The 23,058-nt window shown below is 37.1% G+C and overlaps 1 protein-coding gene across 6 annotated transcripts in view; it reads right to left on the bottom strand.

Annotated features, from left to right (window-relative positions):
• Cep57l1 (centrosomal protein 57 like 1) overlaps positions 1–23,058 on the bottom strand; it is a 50,988-nt gene that overhangs the window by 23,946 nt on the left and 3,984 nt on the right. The gene's annotated exons all lie outside the window — the stretch shown is intronic.

Consider the following 23,058-nt stretch of genomic DNA (forward strand, 5'->3'; position numbering starts at 1 on the left):
TGCTTGAAACAATATTTGGCAATAGATTCATACATACATTAAAGATATTAACTGTTCTAGAAAAATCAGTTTTAGTTAGACAAACATTTTTGCTTCAAAGGGGAAAAAATCTGTATCTTTCCATTGTAGTAACAGTTTCACAATCTACTTTGTATTGTAAAACTGCTTTCATCAGAATGAATTTAATGATTATTATCTGATCAATAGTTCATTAGAGTTTGTTAGCAGGATTCAAATAATACAGTATATTGTAAACAATCTGTAGACTGAGAATAAGTATCAGACAAAATTCATATTCTAAAGTATATTATAAATTCAACTTTAAAAAATATGCAATGAAGATGGTCACTGGTAGCTCACACCTGTAATCCCAGCTCAGGAGGCTAAGATCTGAGGATCATAGTTTAAAGCCAGTCCAGGCAGTAAAAGTCTGTGAGTCTCCAATTAACCACCAAAAAGCCAGAAGTGGAGCTGTGACTCAAGCAGTAAAGCACTAGCCAGCTTTGGTCAAAAAGTTCAGGAACAGGGGCTGAGAAGGTGGCTCAGTGGTAGAGCGCTTGTCTTGCATGCATGAGGCCCTGGGTTCAATTCCTCAGCACCACATAAGCAGAAAAAAAAGCCGGAAGTGGTGCTATGGCTCAAGTGGTAGAGCGCTAGCCTTGAGCTGAAGAGCTGAGGGACAGCGCCCAGGCCCAGAGTTCAGACCCCAAGACCGGACCCCCCCCCCCAAAAAAAAAAGTTCAGGGACAGTGCCCAGGCTCTGAGTTCAACCCCAGGACTGGCACAAAAATAACTAAATACATAAATAAAAACAAAAAGGTTGCTATCATGACAGTATGAATCCAAAAGAAATAAAAAGATACTAAGCAATGAATTTAATGCAATGATACTAAATAATACTAATAATACTAAATAATAATACTAAATAATACTAATGATACTAAAATGCAATGAATTTACAAAAAGACCCATAGCCATTAAATTCTAAATTCAAAGGCATTATTTCAATGACTACCATGTAAAATGTTGTATGCAATAGCAGCAAATCTCTTAAATACTGATCATTTGATATTCAAAAAAAAGATTTTTTAACATAATTTATAATTAACTTTAAAGCTATGTCTTACTGGATTGGGGAAAAATACACTATCATTTTGCATCCTGGGAAAAAATCCTAAAGTGTTTTCTCAATATATTCCTTGTAAGATACAACAAATGAATAACTATATAGTATAAAAACCAACCAGTAACACTTTGATTAGATGATTAAAATGAACATCACTTATGATAACTAGTGGATATCATGTGTCCCTGAATATGAAACCCTGAAAAACACAGTATCGTCTAGGCAGCATTACTATCAATATATTACTTGAATCTCAGCATGGGGAAATGCCACACAAGCCTCAGATGAAAAATATTCTATTTTTAATGTAGGGAGGGATGTTTCCATAGGAAATGTTGACATCAGTCAAGACCCCAGTGGCTCACACCTGTAATCCTAGCTACTCAGGAGGCTGAGATCTGAGGATTGTGGTTTGGAGCCAGCTTGGGCAAAAGACTCCATGAGACTCTTATCTCCAATAAATTACTCAGAAAATGCCAGAAGTGGCACTGAGGCTCCAGTGGTAGAGCACTAGCCTGGAGCAAAAAGCAGTTCAAGGACAGCACCCAGGCCCTGAGTTCAAGCCCCAGTCAGGCAAAACAAAAAGGTTGCTATCATGACAGTATGAATCCAAAAGAAATAAAAAGATACTAAGCTACTAGCTACTAAGAAGGATGAGATCTGAGGATTGCAGTTTGAAACCAGACTGGGCAGGAAAGACTGTGAGACTCTTTATCTCTAATAAATTATTTTAAAAGCTGGAAGTAGAGCAGAGTGCTAGCCCTGAGCTAGGGACAGTGCGTAGGCTCTGAGTTCAAGTCTCAGAACTGGCACCAAAAAAAAAAAAAAAAAGAATTTACATACAAAGAATACTATGGAGGACAAGGGAGAGATTGTCTAACTTTCCTTGACTGACACATGTCAGAAACAGTTTATTAGAGGAATTTAGGCAAATATGGCAGAATGGACATATATATGGATTTTAACTTCCTCTTGAAATTCCAGAATAATATTAAAACAATTTTCAAACAAAGATACAAATGTGCAAAGACAAAGGGATTGGGAGAAGTGACAACAAAACCTTGGAAAATAGGAAACAGATGTATAGTAGGTTTAGCTAGTAGGTAGTAGGCAGTAGGTAGTAAGTAGTAGGTAGCAGGTTTAGCTAGTAGGTAGTAGGTTAGCTAGTGCAAAAAAGTAGACTCCTATCTAAGTAAACCAAGTGACTTTTAAATATACTCTGTAGACCGCAAACTGTCTCAAGAATTAACCATACATCTATAAGGAGTAGCTAAGGGAGTTACGTCATTAACTAGAGAAGAGATAGAAAGTAAAATTAAGAAGAATTATATGTCTATACAAGCAAAAGAAGTCCATACCCTCTTGTAGAAGATTGGAAGTTTTGTTTTGCTTCTTTTCTCTGAAAAGGAAATTATAGTATATCTCTGGAGTAGGGAACAATAACAGTTGGGTACCAAACTGAAAGCTAAAGATTCAGTTCTCAGAATATGGGCAGTCCATAGATCCAAGTGGTGATATGAGGTTCTATATCTAGAGAATATGAATAGCCCACGTTACTAAAGATGACAAAATAAGTAAGATTGGATGAAGTTGGAGTCTCTATGTTTCTAATTAATTTAAAAGTGAAGTTTTTTAGTACCCCACTTTTAAATATGTTGTTTAATCAATGCTCACTAAACATTAAGAAAATATGAGAGGCAGAAATCCAAACAATATGAGGTTTAACAGGAATACAAATTTTGGAAATATACGATTAATGGAGCTAACCCTAGTGAATTTGACTGGCACACAGTGAATAAATGTTGACCATAAGAGATAGACTGAAAGGCATTTGAAGGCCAAACCGCAAAACCATCTGTAAATATATCACTAAGGAGTTTGTATTTTATCTAACTAAGCCTTGGGGAACAAATGAAAGGCATAAAGGGATTCCTCATTAACACTTTGACTAATGTTTTCAGCTGGCCCTGAGGTGGACAGAATGAAAAGGAAGATATTTTTGGCAGAAGGACAAACTAAAGGGTTGCTGAAAATATAGGCTTAACCTATGCTAGCTAAAATAGTCAGAAATTTAAAGACACAAGATACATCAAAAGCACTTAGTATAGAATCATGATGTTCCCCTCAAAATATGTTGAAGCTAAAATTTGTAAATGCTAAGAATCACAGATTTAGCAGACAAAAAAGGGGTAATTACGGGCCAGGCACCAGTGGCTCACACCTGAAATCTAGTTACTCAGGAGGCTGAGATCTGATGATTGCGGTTCTAAGCCAGCCGGGGCAGGAAAGTCTGTGAGACTCATATCTCCAATAAACCACCAGAAAACGGGAAGTGGCACTGTGGTTCAAATGGTAGAACGCTCACCTTGAACTGAAGAGCTTAGGGCCAGCACCCAGGCTCAAGAGTTCAAGCCCACAACTTACCCCCCTCCCCCCCAAACAAAAAGAATGCTAAGAGGCAAATGAAGGAAGAAACATCCTAAATGGAAATCAAAGACTACAGATCAGATAAGTGGGGGAAAACACAGGAGAAAGTAGAGACCAAGTAATACTTCATGTCTAATGTTCTCTGTCCAGTGGAAATAAGAAACACATAAGGCAAGGTTTCTACTACTAACATGATTGAATTTGTAATCTCATTTTTGAATAAAGACTGACACAATGAACATGGTTGTGCTGGTGGCTTTAGTGTGGGCTGGTTTGTGGTCTCTGGTAAATGTCCAGGACTGGGACTGCTGGGTCACTGGGGAGCTCTATGTTTAGACTTTTGAGGAACCTCCATGCTGCTTTCCAGAGTGGTTGAACACATTTACATTCCCACCAACAGTGTACTAGCATTCCTTTTTGGCCACATCCCACCAACATCTGTTATTACAAGCTTTCTTGATAATGGCCATTCTGAGAGAGGGTTCCTCAGTGGATGAATGGATCAAGAAAATGTGGTATATATACACAACTATATATGTTGTGTATATAGAATCCTACTATAATATGTCTATAAATCTACAACGTAATCCAATGGATAGTAAAAGACAAATAATTACATTTGGGCACGATTAAACAGTACTCTGAGCATTTGCACAGTGAGAACAAAGGAAGATATTCTTAGGAGAGGATCACAATGGCTCAATAGCTATGACCACATATGACCACGTAAAATAAGGCTTATCGAAAGAACTCCAAGAAATAGAAACAAAAGGTTTTTTATTGCACTGTTTTCAGTTCTTTTTTTCCTTTTTGTCACTGTTTTTGATTTCTGTACCCTTTGTCTTGTATATAAGTTTATCTGATTTGAGGAGGAGAAGGAGAATCAGAAATGGTGAGACAAAGGGTGAATGAATTCCACAGTGATACTCAGTAGACAGTATGTTGCAAATAAACTTTACAACTTTGAAAAGAGGCGGGGCAGGAGGGGAAAAAGTGGGAGAAAATGAGGGATGGGGAATACTGTTCAAAAAGAAATGTACTCATTACTTGAGTAATAAGTAACCCTTCTGTTTATCACTTTTGAAATAACAATTAAAACATAAAAAAAAATCATGGTGAAGAACAAAAGGATGTCCACATTTCAAATAACATGGGAGTCTTGCTAGAGCCAGGAATTTCTCTTAGGATATCTGTGGTGAAGTCCAAGACTTTGCATTTCGTACAATCCCTTTATATACTTTTTTCCCTCCTCATAAACTATTAATATTTTCCTTTTATATTTGATGTTTTGAGATGTCACCAGGAAAAGCAATATAATAAAAATCTATTGATCACTTATTTAAAAAAAAAGACTGACACAATAAGGAAGGAAAAACACACAATGGGGAAGTCAAGAGTACATCAGTAAAACTGTTCATAACTATTAATGGATTTTTTTTACTGAGAATGTCCCAAGCTCATTTTCTTAAATATGTCTTTAATACAATATGTGCATTGCTACATGAGTACAAGAAGTAGGTTTCTGTTCATTTACTGAGGTGCTGGGGATTAAAACCTGGGGTTTTCACATTAGGTAGGTACTCTATCATTGTGCCACATCCCCAGTCAATAAAAAAAAAAAAAAGTTTTTAAAGAATACAATGTAAGGCCAATCTTTTATATTTTATAAATTAAAACATGGCAATTAACTGTTGATGTTCACCACAGTCAATCTAACTCAAGTAGTACCTAGATTCAAAGCAAACCTATCAAGTGCTGAATTTAAAATAACTAGGCTTATGAATATTTTCCTGTAACAAATTTGTATCCAGTAAGTTTTAAATTTATATTTAAGATTACTTAAATGATTAGACTTCTATCATCTTTATGACTATTCAGTTGATGAGAAAATGCTATTTAATATAAAGTGAAGAGGAAAAATCTAAAATTGTGTAATTATAGCCCATTTTTAAAAGGGACAAAGATAGACAAAGATAAGATTAAGTAAATCTATTAGCATGTTAGACAACAGATTTTTACATTCTTATTTCTATCTTCTTATATTCTCCATAATGAACCAGAAACAAAAATAATTTATGAATATAGTTTATTCCTGACTAAATTTCTGAGAAGGTGAAAAGACAGCTGGAGTTATAGAAGGTTAATTATTTAAACATTTAGAAACTCATGCTTCCCACCCAAAACTCAGAAAGGACAATTATGTCCATGTCTTCTATAAATGCTTATACTCTAAAATACTACATTCTGAAAAGGGCTATTATATACTTACAGACTAATAAAAAACGTAAAATGAATTCCTTGAAACTAATTAGGCCAACAACTTTTCTGTACTTCTCTATCCAAATGTTTGTTATGGCTGATTCAGTAAATACCATCCTAACTTTGAAAAACATCATATGTAACCTGATGTCTAGCTTATGCCTGTAATCCTAGCTACTCAGGAGACTGAGATAGTTTTGTGAGACTCTTATCTCCAATTAATACTGAATTCAAATTAATAGAGCTGGACATAACCAGCTTGGGCTACATAGCCAGACATCATCTCTAAAAGATAAAGAAAAGTTAACAGTACTTATTTTGCCCTACAGACTGGGCATATGCAATAGAATTAATTATAGGACTGGCCAAGGGGGAAAGGAGCTATTAATCAAGGAAAGTAAAGCTTACCTACTTAAGTACCAAAGTTTATTTCAACTAGTTTACAAAGAAATAGTTCTAAAATGTTTAAGCTACTTTTCTTTTGGGCTTGCTTTTTTTTTTTTTTCCTGTCTCTCTTTCCAATCCTGGTGCTTGAACTCAGGGCCTCGGCTCTGTCTCTGAGCCTCTCTGTGCTCAAGGATAGCACTGTACCACTTGAGCCACAGTGCCACTTCCAGTTTTTTCTGTTTATGTGGTACTAAGGAATCGAACCCAGGGCTTCTGGCATGCCATGCAAGCACTCTACCACTAAGCCACATTCCCAGCCATACTTTTCTTACTTTTAGACAAAGTATATTCAAAATATTTTAATCTTTAGGATAACATATTTAGAGCCACACACTGATACTCCTTGGGCTGTTTCCCCTTCTTCACTGTAGAGTTCCACCCTAAGAGATTTTGTTGCCTTTTTATCCCTTGCTATCTGCTTGTCTGCTTGGCTTCAGCAATACCTTCTTCCTCCCCCTCCTCCTCCTCTGTCTTGGTACTGGGTTTGAACTTAGGGCCAGAAGCACTCTATCGCTTGAGCCATACCCACCCCTATACCTCTTTGTCTCGTGTGTGTGTGTGTGTGTGTGTGTGTGTGTGTGTGTGTGTGTGTGTGTGCATGCGTGCACACGCTACAGCTTAAATTCAGGGACTCCCATTCTCACTTAGCTTTATCTCCTCAAGGCTGGCACTCTACCACTTGAGCCATACCTCCACTTCCAGCTTTTTACTGGTTGACTGGAGGTAAGAGTCTCGTGGACTTTTTTGCTCAGGACTGCCTTCAAAACATAATCTTCAGATCTCGACCCCCTGAGTAGCACTGATTACAGGCCTGAGCTACCAGCACCCAGCTTCTTTGTCTTTTTAAATTGAAAAGCTAACAGACTGTCTAGTTATACTTATCTTCTTGAAAAAAATATAAGCTGGGTAGTAATAAGTATTTAGGCAGAATATATATTCAAAGCTGAGATTTAAAACAATACCCCCCAAAAATAAGTCCTCAGGCCCAATAAAGACAGCCCTGCTAAGGACCATCACAGTGGTACACACTTGTAACCCTAGATAAACACCATAGGCAGAGATCAGGAAGATCTTGGTTAAAGCCAGTCTGAAGCTAAAATATGTCGTGAATGAAAGACAAATACTGCTACAGGAGCACAACAAACAGGTTTTTGTTTGTGTCTTTGTGGAGCAAAAAAGGTAGTGAGGACCAGTGACCCTATCTTAACAAATAAACACAGAGTGGTGGAATGTACCTATAAGCCATACCAGAGGATAGCTAGAAAGATGCACAGCCTGGGTTTGCCCTGATGGGGGGAGAGGAAGCAAGAACTTACCTAAAAAATAACTGAAGCAAAATAATGCTGAGAGGTATGGCTGAAGAGGTAGAGCATTTGCCTAGAAAGCATAAGGCTGAGTTAAAATCCCAGTACACCAATTTAAATAAATAATTTTTTAAAATAGCTCAGTCACATACATGTGAATCAATACCAGAGGATATCTCTTTCTGATTGTTTTTTCAGTCTATAGTAATTAAGGAACAACAAAGTAATAAAGCTTCGCTCATTATCAAGGATTCAAATTCAGTTTTTGTCAGTCCTTGAAGCATTCAGTTTATTTATACAGCACAGGATGCTATAGGAATTACAGACTCTGGGGATTTCAGAGATGACTTCCTAGAGGAGCTAGGTCTTCAGCAAACACATGCAAGATGAAACAGGAAAAGAAAACAGAGGCTATGGGTAGAGAAGACGTAGTATACAGGCTTTAGACATGTTAATAAAAGTAATGATTGTATGCATTTATTTACCACTTCTTTTGTGAATTCAATCATTAAATCCTCCTACTAATGCTATCAGGCACAATCATTCCCATTTTACAGTTGAAGAAACTATAGCACAGAAAAATTGTTCCTTTCCTAGTCAAGTGGCCAAGTAGGAGTTGGCCTGACTATATAAAGCTCATGCTTTTAATCGCCACAAAAAGATGAAAGCAAGAAAGAACCTAGTTTTCAGCAATCTAATGCAAGTATTTTACAAAAACCAGTAGATTGTTATTTGCCTGAGCACTGCAGAGGGGAAAGAGAAACATCTAAGGAGTTTGTATGTCAGACACAGGTTCTCAGATTTTATCCTACAAATCAGAAGAGCCATTGGTCAGAGGAACAGCAAGAGCATGATGCCTTTGATAAAAAATTTTTAAGTTAGAATGGCTAAAAACAATCATTATAAGGCAATATTTAAAAATAACATTAGAAGTCAAGGGTATGAGAGGTAATAAACACCTGAACCAAAGCAAGGTTTGCCGAAAGGAGATTGCCATGTGGTTCAGGCAGAAAAGCTTATTGGGAGAGAGGAAACTGTCAGTTAGAGTAAATTAGACTTTGCCAGAAAACCATGCAGACATCCAGGTGTAAGGAACAAAGAAAAGGTTTACTGCCAGTAAAGTGACTGGCTAGACCCCTTCTCACAAGAGAGAAGTGAAAAGTGCTGGCTATTGTCTCAGGTGACCTTTATAACCTTGAGATTTTGGAAATCTTGCTGCCTTATATGGTTATAGCTGCCCCAATGGAGTGCCCTCTCAGGTGACCCATATGCCCTGTAAGTTTTAGGGGCTCTTGCTGCCTTATATGGTTATAGCTATCCCAAACAAGAGCCCTCTTGGGTAAAGGGGGTAGGGGCTGATCACTTACTGCCTTTACTAAATGGGCCTAATGTTGCCTAGGGAAAGAGCATGCTATGAGAGAGGAGGCTATTGGGCTAACACTGCCCATCCTCAAGAGATGGAGGCGTGCAAAGGAAGAGAGGGAATTTTATGGTAGAGAGAGATTATATAGGGAATGGAGGAAAGGTGTGACCTCAAAGCCTAGGGAACCTCTAGTTGTCCAAAGGAGGCGTGACCTGGGTAGTTCAGAAAGTGACCTCAGAAGATGAGGAAGTGACCTATGACTATGGGGTCCTTTGTTGACTCACAGTCAGGTGATTGACAGTCAGGTGATTACTGGCAATACTAAGTGCTGTGCTTAAGGAAGAGGAGGTAGGGAGAGAGAGCTGTTCTCCCAGGCAGACCTAACAGGGACAAATTAGAGATAAGAAGGATGTTGAATTCACTGGACTTCATACCTACACAAGGAAAATCAGTGATAAGGAGAAAGGAAGAACACCTGTAACCAAGGCAGAAAACAGGATTCAAGGAGGCTAAGTAGAAGTCTTTTCATTTCAAACATTTGTGAGGAGCTTATGGGATAACTACATAAAAACAATAGCCAATACATTGAGCTTGTTATGCCAGGCACTGGCCAAATACTCAACATATATTGAACCACTAAATTTTCAGGGCAGTTCTATGAGATATTACTATTAACTTTTTATATGAAGCAAATGAGAAGTAACTTACCCAAGATCTGGTAGTTACTAAATAACTGATCTAGGATCTGAATGCATGTAGCCTGCATCAGAGGATGTTCTGCCCTTAATTGAGCCATGCTAGTCACACAGATGAGAAGGATTTGGAATAATCAATATATACTCATGGTGAAACCATGAGTATGCACTTAGATATAGTATATGCTGTCTACCTCTCTGTGGTCCTTCAATTACTTAGATAAGAATGCCTTAAAGTGGGCTGGGAAGGTGGCTCAGTGGTAGAGCGCTTGCCTTGCAAGCCTGAGGCCCTGGGTTCGATTCCCCAGCACCACATAAGAAAAAAGAAAAAAGCTGGAAGCGGCGCTGTGACTCAAGTGGTAGAGCTAGCCTTGAGCTGAAGAGCTGAGGGACAGCGCCCAGGCCCAGAGTTCAGGCCCCACGACCGGACCCCCCCCCCAAAAAAAACAAGAATGCCTTAAGGATGTGTAAAGTACAGGTTCCAAGGCTTCACCCAGGTCACCCAAGTCCATAGAAATAGAATGTCTGGTAGTAAGGTCAGAACATTGTTTTGGTTAACTTCAGAACTGAGTCTTATGCAAATTAAAGTATGAAGGTCAACAAAGATGCTTGAGCAAAGAAATATATAACAAGGTGTGAGTTTGAGGTATATACAGTAAGAACAAACAAATTCTAGCCATGCGCTTGGTGTATGCATTTGATCCTAATACTTGATAAGTAAAGGCAGGAAGATTGAGAATTTGAGGCCAGCCTTGGTGATAGAGCCATATCTGGTTTCAGTTAAAAAAACAAAAAAAAAATTAAAGAGTAAACAAACTCTGGAAAGGGGTGGTATATGGTATATGGTAAGTCTTTGATCAAATCTAAGCTACCTATGTATAATAAAATGCATTATACTTTTATGTACTACAAGAAAAAAATACCCAATTTAGAGAAGCTGGAACAATAGAATGACTATAAAGTGCGATGAAAGATAAATAGAAGTAAACTGCCAAGAAAGAAACAAAAAGGAGATTTGCACGCTACCTGTTCACCAGCTAGAATTTTATAACTAAAAGGCAAAAAAAAAAAAATCATACTATTTGTAGAGTAAAAAAAAAACCAAAACAAAAAAATAAAAATATGTAAATTAGAAATCTTTCAAGCAGGAAATTTAAAATGGTCTCAATGGTAGCGTACACACTTCATTCGCAGATTCAAGGCCCTGGACTTAATCCTCAGCATCATAAGAGTTAGGAGGATGGCTCAATGGTAAGAGCCCCCTGTCCTATAAAGTTTGAAGCCAAAGTTCATACCCACCCCCTAAAAATAAAAACAAAATAAATGGCATTATCAGATGCTGATGGCTCACACCTAAAGTCTGAGCTATTCAGGAGGCTGAGATCTCATAGATCACAGTCTGAGGCCAGCCAGGGCAAAAAATGTTACTGGACTCTGTCTCTCAAATAACCAGAACAGACAAAGTGTTGAATAAGTGGCTCAAGTAGTAGTGTCACTTTAGCAAGTTAAATTCTTGAGTTCAAGCCCAAGTACTGCAAAACAAACAACATCCTCCCACAAAAAACAAAAGGAAACCAAGACAAAACAAAATATCAGGTGTCAGGTTGGTATTAGTGTAAATACTGGCAGAAATAAATGAAAATCCTTTCTTAATTGTTATGTCATTAATCCAAGTCATTAATAATTACAAGAAAATTTAAAACTATGAATAAAAATACAAGTTTAAAAAAAAATAACACAGTAATTGGAACAACACATACCAAGCTATTGTGAATGCACACTCAGAAAAGAAGAAACTACTAAAACTTATAAGATTTTTTTTCCCAGTTTTGGGGCTTGAACTCAGGGACTGGGCACTGTCTCTTAGTTTATTTTGCTCAAGACTAGCACTCTACCACCTGAGCCACGGTGCCACTTCCGGCCTTTTCTGTTTATGTGGTACTGAGGAATGGAACCCAGGGCTTCATGCAAGTACTCCACTACTAAGCCAAATTCCCAGCCCAAGAATTGTTTTTATACATTTATATTTATAATTGCTGTGCTATAAGCAGGCTTAGCCACTTACAAAGAAGCACAGAGACAAACAAAAAGAACAAGATCAGACTGCTTATATCTGTACCTTGTAGATACACAAATGCTTTTACACTCTCTGGGACATGGAGAACTCAATTGCAAAGTCCTGCATATGCTCTGGTAACTGTCCAGACACAACAGGATGAAGCACAAACTTTGTTCCTGCCAAGGATCATGATTAACAGTTTTGTCTGTCTTGTATTCCTTCCTTAACTCATAGGCTATCAACCTAATATTTTCATTATAGCCATAGTATTCTGGCTCTTAAGGAACAATAATCCCTTCTTGAGGTGATTATTCACTACCATGAAAAAAAAATCCTATAGCTCTTTTGTAATTTTCAGAAGATCAGTATGTTACTTAATTGAACACATTTTGTATCTTCTCCAAGGGTAGTAAGAACACTGCAAAATCACATTACCATAGTTGTTCTGGGATCTTATACAACTGCAAATTTCATTGTACATCAAGAACATCATCCACAAAAGCTCCTAGAGGATTAATACTGTCTGAGAAAATCATTGCTGGAAGTTCCCTAATTTAAATATGTGATTTGCAAATAAATCAGTTGTAGGGACAACAACTGCTAGCTTTGCCTGTTCGTAGTAATGAGTGTAGGTCCTCAGAGTTCTTCACCTACTACAGCCCTACCGAGAACAACTGATACAGAAATTTTAATTTTATCCTTGCCACTCCTGCCAGAGAACCTCTCTTGCTCAGGAAAGCTAGGTCTTACCCCATGAGGAAATGTAAGCACAGGTATTTTCTAAAATACAAAAGTGAACTAATGATTCCCACAGCTTTATCTGTAAGTTAAAATTCATTTTCATATAGCTATAAGAGAATATTGGTTTTCTAGTGCCACTGCTTTTCTAACCATAACAATAGTATTTCTACATAGATATGAGCTTAACCTGATCAGTAATTTCTTAGAATAAAATCTATCAGCATAATTTATATTCTACATAATTAAGGTATTTAAAAAGTGGCCCACAAACCCATTATACAGTCAGACCTATTAACAAAGAAAAAGGATGTGAGCAGTGCTATAGTGATAGAGCACAAGTGTGAGGCCCTGAGTTCAAATTATAGTATGACCAAAACAGAGAGAGAGAGAGAGAGAGAGAGAGAGAGAGAGAGAGAGAGAGAGAGAGAGAGAGAGAGAACAAAATAGCACAAAAACACAAGAAGGCTTTGGTGGCTCATGGCTGTAATCCCCTATAATCCTAGCTATGCAGGAGGCTGAGATCTGAGGATCTCAGTTGGAAGCCAGCTAGGGCAGAAAAGTCACCTGAGACTCTTAACCTCCAATTAACTACTCAAAACCCAGTAGTGGTGCTGTGGCTCAAGTGATAGAAGGCTAGTCTTGAGCACAAAGAGGCTCAGGGACAGCACCTAGGCATTGAGTTCAAGCCCCACAACCAAAAAACAAAAAAATAAAAGAAAAAAGGCACAAAATGAACAGTAAAAAATATTCTATTCCTGTATTGCTGATTCTAAGCTACACCCACAGCTTTCCTATTTCTGAAGATAACCACCATCAACAGTTTTTTAAAGCAGAAAAAAACCCCACCATTATTTATATAGCAAAGCACTTTTCTTTTGGCATCTTTTCTGTCATTTACATCAGTCAGCAGGAAATGCAGGAAAAAGCTCATCAGATTCTTCTTGATTACAGCACTGCTGATTCTTACCATTACAACATTAATAACTTACTATTAAAAATTAGTGTTGATGGACTGACTCTTATTACATATTTCCCTCTTCATTTTTTACAGATTTGGACAGGACTGGATCTGTCCATACAGTCTATTAAGAAATATGATGTAATGGGAAAGGGCTCTGGGTTGAACCAGAAGATATGGGTTGTTTCCTGTTTCTGACACTTATGCAGTATTGTAATCTTAGTCAATGGCTTCTTCTCTCTGAGCTCTGAAAATATAAAGTATTATTTAATACACAGAGGCAGAGTAGCAGCAATAGTAAACTATCCTTTTATAAGTCTCTGGCATAAACTTCTCTTCTTCTCTGTAATAATTTAACTTCCTGTATGTCTGTTTCTCTAATTAATCTGGATTGTCAAGTTTCCAAACCTCCTAAAAAAGCAATGCAACCCATTTTTAAATTATATATGTATATATATTAAACATATATATTTTCTTGACACTAAATTATTTCTATATATTATTTATTTTCTGAAATGATATATTTATGTAGCATCTTGTTCTTATAATGTATTTTCATGTTTCCATTCCATCTTATGAACAAACACACTTGTAGTTTATATTATTTTATAAGATATTATAATGTTGTGGTTTAGGGGCAGATTCTGCAGCAAGAGTCTTTGGAAATGAATCCTGTGATTCTGTAGTTTTTAAAGATTTCCTCTATGAGATGTAAATCACAAGATTACCTATTTCAGAATTATATATGCATATATATATATACACAAACATACATATATACTAATAGAGCTTGGTATACAAAAACTGACAAAGTTGATTATATGTTGAATATTTTAATCTCAAATATTTCAAATGTTTTGATGCTCAAAATAAGTTTTAGATTTTGGAGTTGTGAATTAGGAACATGCAAGTGGTAGTCTATGCATATTTTCCCAGATATGGAAAACTGAAATTTGAAATGCATGTAGTCCCACACACTTCAGCTAAAGAACATTCAACCCATGCTGAAATCTAAAATCTTTACATTTTAGATATTATATACACTGATTTAATCAGTAAATTCATGTCTAATAATACTGAGAAACCACAAAAATTAAAATTCCTTTTGAATTAAGTTACATCTATTTCTCAATATACCACATTATCCTGTCTCTAACAGGTAATCTAAAAATAGTATATGAGACAACTTTTCACAAACTAAAACACTCAGTTCTCCCACAATATTCAACTTCCTTATGTTGCTAATAAACTCAGTTTTTATGCATAATGACTTCTCTATGCCCTGTCCTTGTAAATAATAGTTCTATTGAAACTGTATCTCATTATGAAGTAAAAGGAAATATGTCCTTATCATTCTGATCATAAAGGAGTCTAGCTACACAACCCTGTCTGAATTATTCTGTAAAAGAGAAACAAACATACAAGTTTGTCATAACATTGCTCTCTTTGGTAATGAGCATTTCAAACTGATAATTCCAATTCTTATAGCAATCTGCAGTATCTTAACTATGCTGACTTTTGACCCATATGTCTGAAGTAAACAACTGCTCTGAAAGGCTGAAGTAATCTACTGATGGACAGAGATGTTGACAGGCTTATCTGTAAAGAGACACCACTAAGCCCTCACTTTTTTTTTTTTTTTTTCCAACCTAGACTTGTAGGCACAGCTGTTAAGGTCTTAATATGAGAAATAGCATATGTTGTTGCATAGCACAGAGGGCAGAAGAACAAAACCTCTTTTTCCTGCCCAGCTGAGATGGAAGCTTATCAAAACACTTAGAATGTACTACAAAAACCTTAATTACTTCTCAATGTTCCAGATCTTCATCCATTTCCAATGTGTCAGATGCTCAAAGTGCCAAGGGCCTTCCAATGTACCTCAGCAGCCAAAGTAGGAAAAGAATAGAAAAGACTGAAAACTAAGCATAGTAGTAATCCTATAATCCCTGCACTTAAAAGGCCAAAGAGGATCACTTAAATACAAGCTAAGAGTTCAAGTCCAGTCTGGAAATATAGTGAGACTTCTTTGTTGAATAGACAAAATTGATACAAAAAACATCAGTAGCTTTTGTATATCAACATTGAACAGCCTGAGAAAGAGATTAGAAAAACCATCCCATTCACAAAAGCCCCCAAGTAAATAGGTTGGAATAAACTTAACTAAATAGAAGACATATACAACAAAAAGCATAATCACTTAAGAAAGAAACTGAAGACACCAAAAGATGGAAAGATCTCCCATGCTCATGGATTGGAAGAATTAATATTGTGGAAATGGCTATACTACCAAAGGTAATCTACATATTCAATGCAATCTCCATCAAAATTCCAGTAACATTCCTCACAGTGGTAGCAAAATCAATCCAAAGTTAATATGAATTCCTAAAGACCTTGAATAGTCAAAGCAATCTTGAGCAAATGGAGATATACCTAACTTTAAACTATACTACAGAATAGTAACAAAAACAGCACCATATAGGTACAAAAACAGAGTTTGACCTATGGAATAGAAGGCTCAAATAACCCAGTTAGAAACAGTTGATTTTTGATAAAGGTGCCAAAAGCATAATCTGGAAAAAAGATAACTGCTGCAACAAATAGTGTTGGGAAAACTAGATCCCACATATACAAGACTGCACATAGATTCCTCTCTGGTCCTATACTAGTATTAATTCAAAGTATACCAAAGACCTTAATGTAAAACTGGAAACACTGAAAGTAAAAATTGTCAACTAGTACTTGAAAAGTATTAACATTCATAAACCTTTTAGACATAAAAAGTTTTAACAACCTTAAAAGTTTTAACAACCTTAAAAGTTTATCATATAAAAATCACTTCTAACACTATCAAAGTCAATTTTTAAACACATAAGGGAACAGACAACATGAGCAGGTGTCTTGGTTAAGGTAACATGTCTAAAAAATTAACAGAAGCAGAATTCAGACTCAAGTCTCCAGATACTACATGAGGTAGCTTTTCTGTTACTGCCTTGCTTTCCATAAAGAACGAATCCAGTGTCCCTTATCTTTGGCCTCAGATTTTTTTTAATTCTTTTTTTTATTTTTTATTATTGTGAAAATACCATATAGAGGGGTTACACTTACATGGGCAAGATAGTGAGTACATTTCTTATCAAGCATTGTTGCCTCCTCCTTTGTTTCCCCATACCATCCCTTCCCCTCTCCACCCTCCCACACCCATAGGCTCAGATTTTTTATTAACAGGTATTTTCTAATAATTTGCTTAAGCCAAAATTAAAATAAGTTTTATATTTCCTAAGGGGATATACTGATAGCTAGTGGGCCAACTAATATAATTGCCCACAGCAGTTAGATGCCAACTTAATTTTAACACTTCTTCATGGTATAAAATCCACAGAGAAAAATACATTTAGCTGAAGATAATTCAATTTGTAAATTTTCCAAGAAAATAGGCATTAAAACTATTATTTTCCTGACAAACAGACCTACTATAGAGATCACAACTGAGAAAACCATAAAGTACTTTTAAAATGATACTCTAGAGGAAACTATTTTCTCCTTAAAAAGACAAAACAAAACAAAAATGCAAACCATACATCCATCTCTCATTTCTATCCACCAATCACCGCCAACACTTCTTAACAATGAAATAAAATATTAACAGAAGTTTTTTGAAGTTGTTAGTTTATAACTTTTACAAAGCCACCATTTTTCATTAATGTAACATTATTTTAATGTATCTATTAATTATAGTTAGTGAGTGCTATCCTAGTGTAGTGCTTTAACAGTTTTATTTTAGCAGTATCTGTAGAATTTACTCTTCTTTGATAGCTCTTTAAAAGTAAGGAACAACTGCCAACCCAGACTGATCTACCCGGCAAAGCTAGCATTCACATTTGATGGAGAACTGAAAACTTTTAATAGCAAAGAAAAACTAAATGAATACATAAACATTAAGCCAGCATTACAAAGAATTCTAAGAGGGGGGACACAACCTGAAGAAAGCAGCCAGGAACTGGGGCCTGCCCCAAACAGGCGTTACTCAAAGTCTAACTGAGCAAGCACAGGAGGAAAGGAAAAAAGAAAAACTTAGGAAAACGGAATGGCAGGGACAACAATGCATCTCTCTATACTTTCTCTTAATATAAATGGGCTGAATTCGCCAATTAAAAGAAAACGAACTGAGGACTGGATAAGAAAACAAGACCCATCCATCTGTTGCCTTCAGGAGACCCACCTCTCAGCCAAACATACAAACAAACTCAGAGTGAAGGGGTGGAAAAGGATCTACCAATCAAACGCCCCCAGTAAGAAAGCAGGTGTAGCTATCCTGATATCTGACAAAATAAACTTTTCATTAAAATCAGTACAGAAAGACAAGGACGGACACTACATATTAATAAAGGGAACAATCCAAGAGGAGGATATAACCATCATCAACTTATATGCCCCAAATATTGGTGCACCCAGATATGTCAAACAAATGCTCTCAAACTTACAGAATAAAATAGATCCCAATACGATAATACTAGGAGACTTTAACACACCACTCTCACCAAAGGACAGGTCTACCAACCAGAGGATTGGCAAAGAAGCTACCGAATTAAGAGAGGCCATACTGCAAGCGGAATTAACTGACATCTACCGAGTATTTCACCCTAAAACAACACAGTACACATTCTTCTCAGCAGCTCACGGAACTTTCTCCAAAATAGACCATATCATAGTTCATGCAAGGAACTTAAGCAAATACAAAGGGATCGACATAATCCCCTGTATCCTATCTGACCACAGTGGAATCAAGCTAGCTCTCAATAACAAAGCATACCGCAGAAATTTCTCCAATACATGGAAATTGAACAGCACACTCCTTAACTATGCCTGGATAACAGAAGAGATCAGAGAAGAAATAAAGCATTTCCTACAACTCAATGAAAATGAAAACACCTCACAAAGAAACTTGTGGGACACAGCAAAAGCAGTCCTGAGGGGCAAATTTATTGCCCTCAGTGCCCACATCAAGAGAATGGAGACAGACCAAGTAAATAATCTCATGTTGCAATTAAAACAGCTAGAAAAACAAGAAAAAATGGGACCTAAAGCTACTAGAAGAAGCCAGATAACCAAATTAAAAGCAGAGATTAACCAATTAGAAAATCAGAAAACCATAACCAAAATAAACCAAACAAAAAGCTGGTTCTTTGAAAAAATAAACAAAATTGATGGCCCATTGGCTAGATTAATTAAAAAAAGAAGAGAGGAAACCCATATTAATAGGATTAGGGATGCCACGGGAAACATCACCACACGTACCCAAGATATCCAAACAATTCTAACAGACTACTTTCAAAAGCTATACTCTCTAAAGGAAGAAAATCGGGCAGAAATGGATGCATTTTTAGAGAAATACAAGTTGCCCAAACTGAGCAAAGAAGAAGTTAACCAATTAAATAAGCCAATATCCTATAATGAGATACAGGAAGCTATCAAAAGTCTTCCAACAAAAAAAAGCCCAGGACCAGATGGATTCACAGCAGAATTCTATAAGACCTTCAAACAAGAACTAATACCCATACTCCTCAAGCTCTTCAGAGAAACAGAGAAGGAAGGAGCTATCCCAAACTCATTCTACGAAGCCAATATCACACTCATCCCCAAACCAGGCAAAGACCCAACCAAAAAGGAGAATTACAGGCCAATCTCCTTGATGAACACAGATGCAAAGATCCTTAACAAGATTCTAGCTAACAGAATCCAGAAACACATAAAAAAAATAATTCACTATGACCAGGTAGGCTTCATCCCAGAGACACAGGGATGGTTTAACATACGTAAGTCAATAAATGTAATCCAACATATCAACAGAGCCAAGGTCAAGAATCACATGATTATCGCTACAGATGCAGAAAAGGCCTTTGACAAAATTCAACATTCATTCATGCTAAAAGCTCTGGAGAAAATAGGAATAGAAGGAACATTTCTAAAAACAATAAAAGCCATTTATGACAGACCAATAGCCAATATTATACTTAATGGGGAAAAGCTACAACCAATTCTCCTAAAATCAGGAACAAGGCAAGGATGCCCACTGTCTCCACTCCTCTTCAATATAGTCCTAGAACCCTTAGCCAGAGCAATAAGGCAAGAAAAAGACATTAAAGGGATCCGCATAGGAAAAGAAGAAGTTAAACTATCCCTTTTTGCAGACGACATGATACTATACCTCCAAGATCCCAAAAACTCCATCCCCAAACTCTTAGAAATCATAAATCACTTTGGCAAAATAGCAGGATACAAAATAAACCCACAAAAATCAGTTGCCTTCCTATACACAGATAATGTACAGGAAGAGAGGGAAATAAAGGGAGCAACCCCATTCACAATAACCTCCCGAAAAATAAAATATTTAGGAATTAACCTAACCAAAGATGTAAAAGAACTATTTAATGAGAACTATAAAAAGTTAAAGAAAGAAATTGCAGAAGACACTAGGAAATGGAAAGACCTCCCATGCTCCTGGATAGGCCGACTTAATATAGTAAAGATGGTAATACTTCCAAAACTAATATACAAATTCAACGCAATTCCTATTAAAATCCCAATGACGTACATCTCTGAAATACAGAAAACAGTCCAAAAATTCATATGGAACAACAAAAGACCTAGAATAGCCAAAACAATTCTAGGGGATAAAGACAATATGGGAGGGCTATCCATGCCGAACTTCAAACTCTACTACAGAGCTATAATAACAAAGACAGCATGGTACTGGCACAAAAACAGACCCGAAGACCAATGGAACAGAATAGAAGATCCAGAAATAAATCCACAGGCCTACAGCCAGCTGATATTCGACAAAGGAGCCAAAGACATACAATGGAAGAAACACAGCCTCTTCAACCGCTGGTGCTGGGAAAACTGGGCAGCCACATGCAGAAAACTAAAAGTGGACTCCAGCCTATCACCATGCACCAACATCAACTCAAAATGGATTAAAGACCTTAACATTAAACCTGAATCTCTGAAACTACTGCAGGACAGAGTAGGAGAGACACTTGAACTAATAGGCACAGGAAGGAACTTCCTGAACAGAGTCCCAGGGTCACAACAAATTGGAGAGAGACTCGACAAATGGGACTACCTTAAAATAAAAAGCTTCTGCACAGATAAAGCTATCGCAACCAAGCTAGAAAGACAACCAACTAATTGGGAAAAAATATTTACCAGCAATATATCAGACAAGGGGTTAACATCCTGTATATACAGGGAACTCAAGAAACTAATCCCTCCCAAACCCAACAAACCAATTACTAAATGGGCAAGGGAACTAAAGAGGGACTTCTCAAATGAAGAAATAAAAATGGCAAAGAAACACATGAGGAAATGTTCATCATCCCTGGTGGTGAAGGAAATGCAAATAAAGACAACCCTGAGATACCACCTTACCCCAGTCAGAATGTCCCACATCCACAAATCAGCCAACGACAAATGCTGGAGGGGATGTGGAGAACGAGGAACGCTATTACACTGCTGGTGGGAATGTACACTCATACAACCACTTTGGAAAGCAGTCTGGAGGGTCCTTAGAAAGCTAAAGATTGACCTCCCTTACGACCCAGTCATACCACTTCTAGGCATCTACCCTGAACAACAGGAACCAATATACAAAGACACATGCACCTCCATGTTTATTGCAGCACTGTTCACAATAGCTAGGATATGGAAACAACCTAGATGCCCCACCACAGATGAATGGATCCAAAAATTGTGGTATCTATACACAATGGAATATTATGCAGCCATTAGAAATGACAAAATAATGGCATTTGCAGGGAAATGGATGGAGCTAGAAGGAATCATGTTGAGCGAGGTAAGCCAAGAACGAAGAGACAAACAGTACATGGTCTCCCTGATAAGTGGATGATGAATCCAAAATGTTAGGTGATATGACAAAACTAACAGGACTTAAGAAACAAAGAACTCCCACTCATCTGGTTGAACCACTACTAAATATCCCCATGCTGCTGATCACATATATGGTATATAACATATGAGCACCGTTATATATTACAGACTGGGATAGACAATTTGCTCCAGGAAAGTTAGAATGAACTTGTGACTTTAAATGAGCATCATTATTCCACAATACTGTGAATTTCCGGAAATTAAGTAATCACTTAATCACGATCAAAAAAAAAAAAAAAAAAAGAACCTTGGGGAAGGGAGGGAGGGAGGGGATGGTAGGGGGAAAACAATGGAGGGGGTAACAATGTTCAAGAGGAAGTGGAAGTGTACTCATTACCTCACTCATGTAACTGTAACCCTCTGTATAGTATCTCTACAATAAAAAAATTAAAAAAAAAAAAAAAGTAAGGAACACTCTGTATTATCTACTGTCATTCAATAAGCATTTGTTATTCTTTTTTGTTCGTTTTTTTGCCAGTCCTGAAGCTTGAACTCAGGGCCTGGGCACTGTCTCTGAGCTTCTTCTGCTCAAGGATAGCACTCTACCACTTGAGCCACAGCACCACTTCCGGCTCTGTTTATGTGGTACTTACTGAGGAATCAAAACCAGGGCTTCATGCCTGCTAAGTAAGCACTCTACCACTAAGCCACATTCCCAGCCCTGCATTTGTTATTCTTAATTCAATTAACCCAACAGAAATATATAAAACAAGATAAACCTAAGACTACAGTTAATCTTTACTACTGTAATATATTTCACATGTAACATCTCTTAAAATTCACATTAACCTAAAAACTTAGTGGTAGAGTGCTTGTCTAGTGTGCATGAAGCCCAGGGTTCAATTCCTAGGTACTACATAAACAGAAAAAGCCAGAAGTGGCATTGTGGCTCCAGTGATAGAGGGTTAGCCCTGAGCAAAAAGAAGCCCAGGGACAGTGCCTAAGTACTGAGATCAAGCCCCAGGACTGGCCACAAAAAAAAAAAAAAAAAAAGACACACACACACACACACACACACACACAAACATACATCAAGAACATTTTTCTCATGCTATTAGATAAAAAAGATAGTGTGAGATGTTGATCACCAGTTACTATAACTACATAAAGATGTGAAGGGAATACCCTTATAGTTGGCTCCCCCCCTCAAATTAGCCTGTTAAGAGCTGGAACTGTATTTTATTCATCTTTCTTTCCTGTACTCCCAGGGCCTCAACAAAGATGAACTAAATGAATCAGTGAATTAAAAAATTAATTCTAAGAACAGGAGGAAGGGCAATGAAGACTATAAAGAAAATTATGAAGATAAACTGGTCTAAAGAAATGAAAACTGTTAGGTGCCAGTGGTTCATGCCTGTAATTCTAGTTACCCAGAAGGCTGAAATCAAGAATATCACAGATCAAATACAGCCTGGACAGAAAAGTCTGAGAGACTTCAACCATGGTCAAATAAGCAGTAAAATGCTGAGCTAGATGCATGGCTCAAATAGTAGAGCACCAGCCAAGTATGCAAGCATTTTTTTAAAATGATGTCCTAATAAGCCATTTTCCTATTCTCTTGTTTCAGTAAATTCTTTTATGAATGTGTGACTCAAAAACATGTCAATCACAGTTCAAGGCCAGCTTAGGCTACATGAGAAAATCCTATTGCCTCCCCCTCCCCCACCCCCAACCCCCCACCCCCACCCCTGCAAAAAATCAAAACAAATAAAAATCCACTACTGTGGAAATT

The sequence above is a fragment of the Dipodomys merriami genome, unplaced genomic scaffold (genome assembly GCF_024711535.1).
Source record: "Dipodomys merriami isolate MVZ:Mamm:240054 unplaced genomic scaffold, mDipMer1.0.p SCAF_8, whole genome shotgun sequence".
In the NCBI taxonomy this organism is placed as follows: Eukaryota; Metazoa; Chordata; class Mammalia; order Rodentia; family Heteromyidae; genus Dipodomys; species Dipodomys merriami.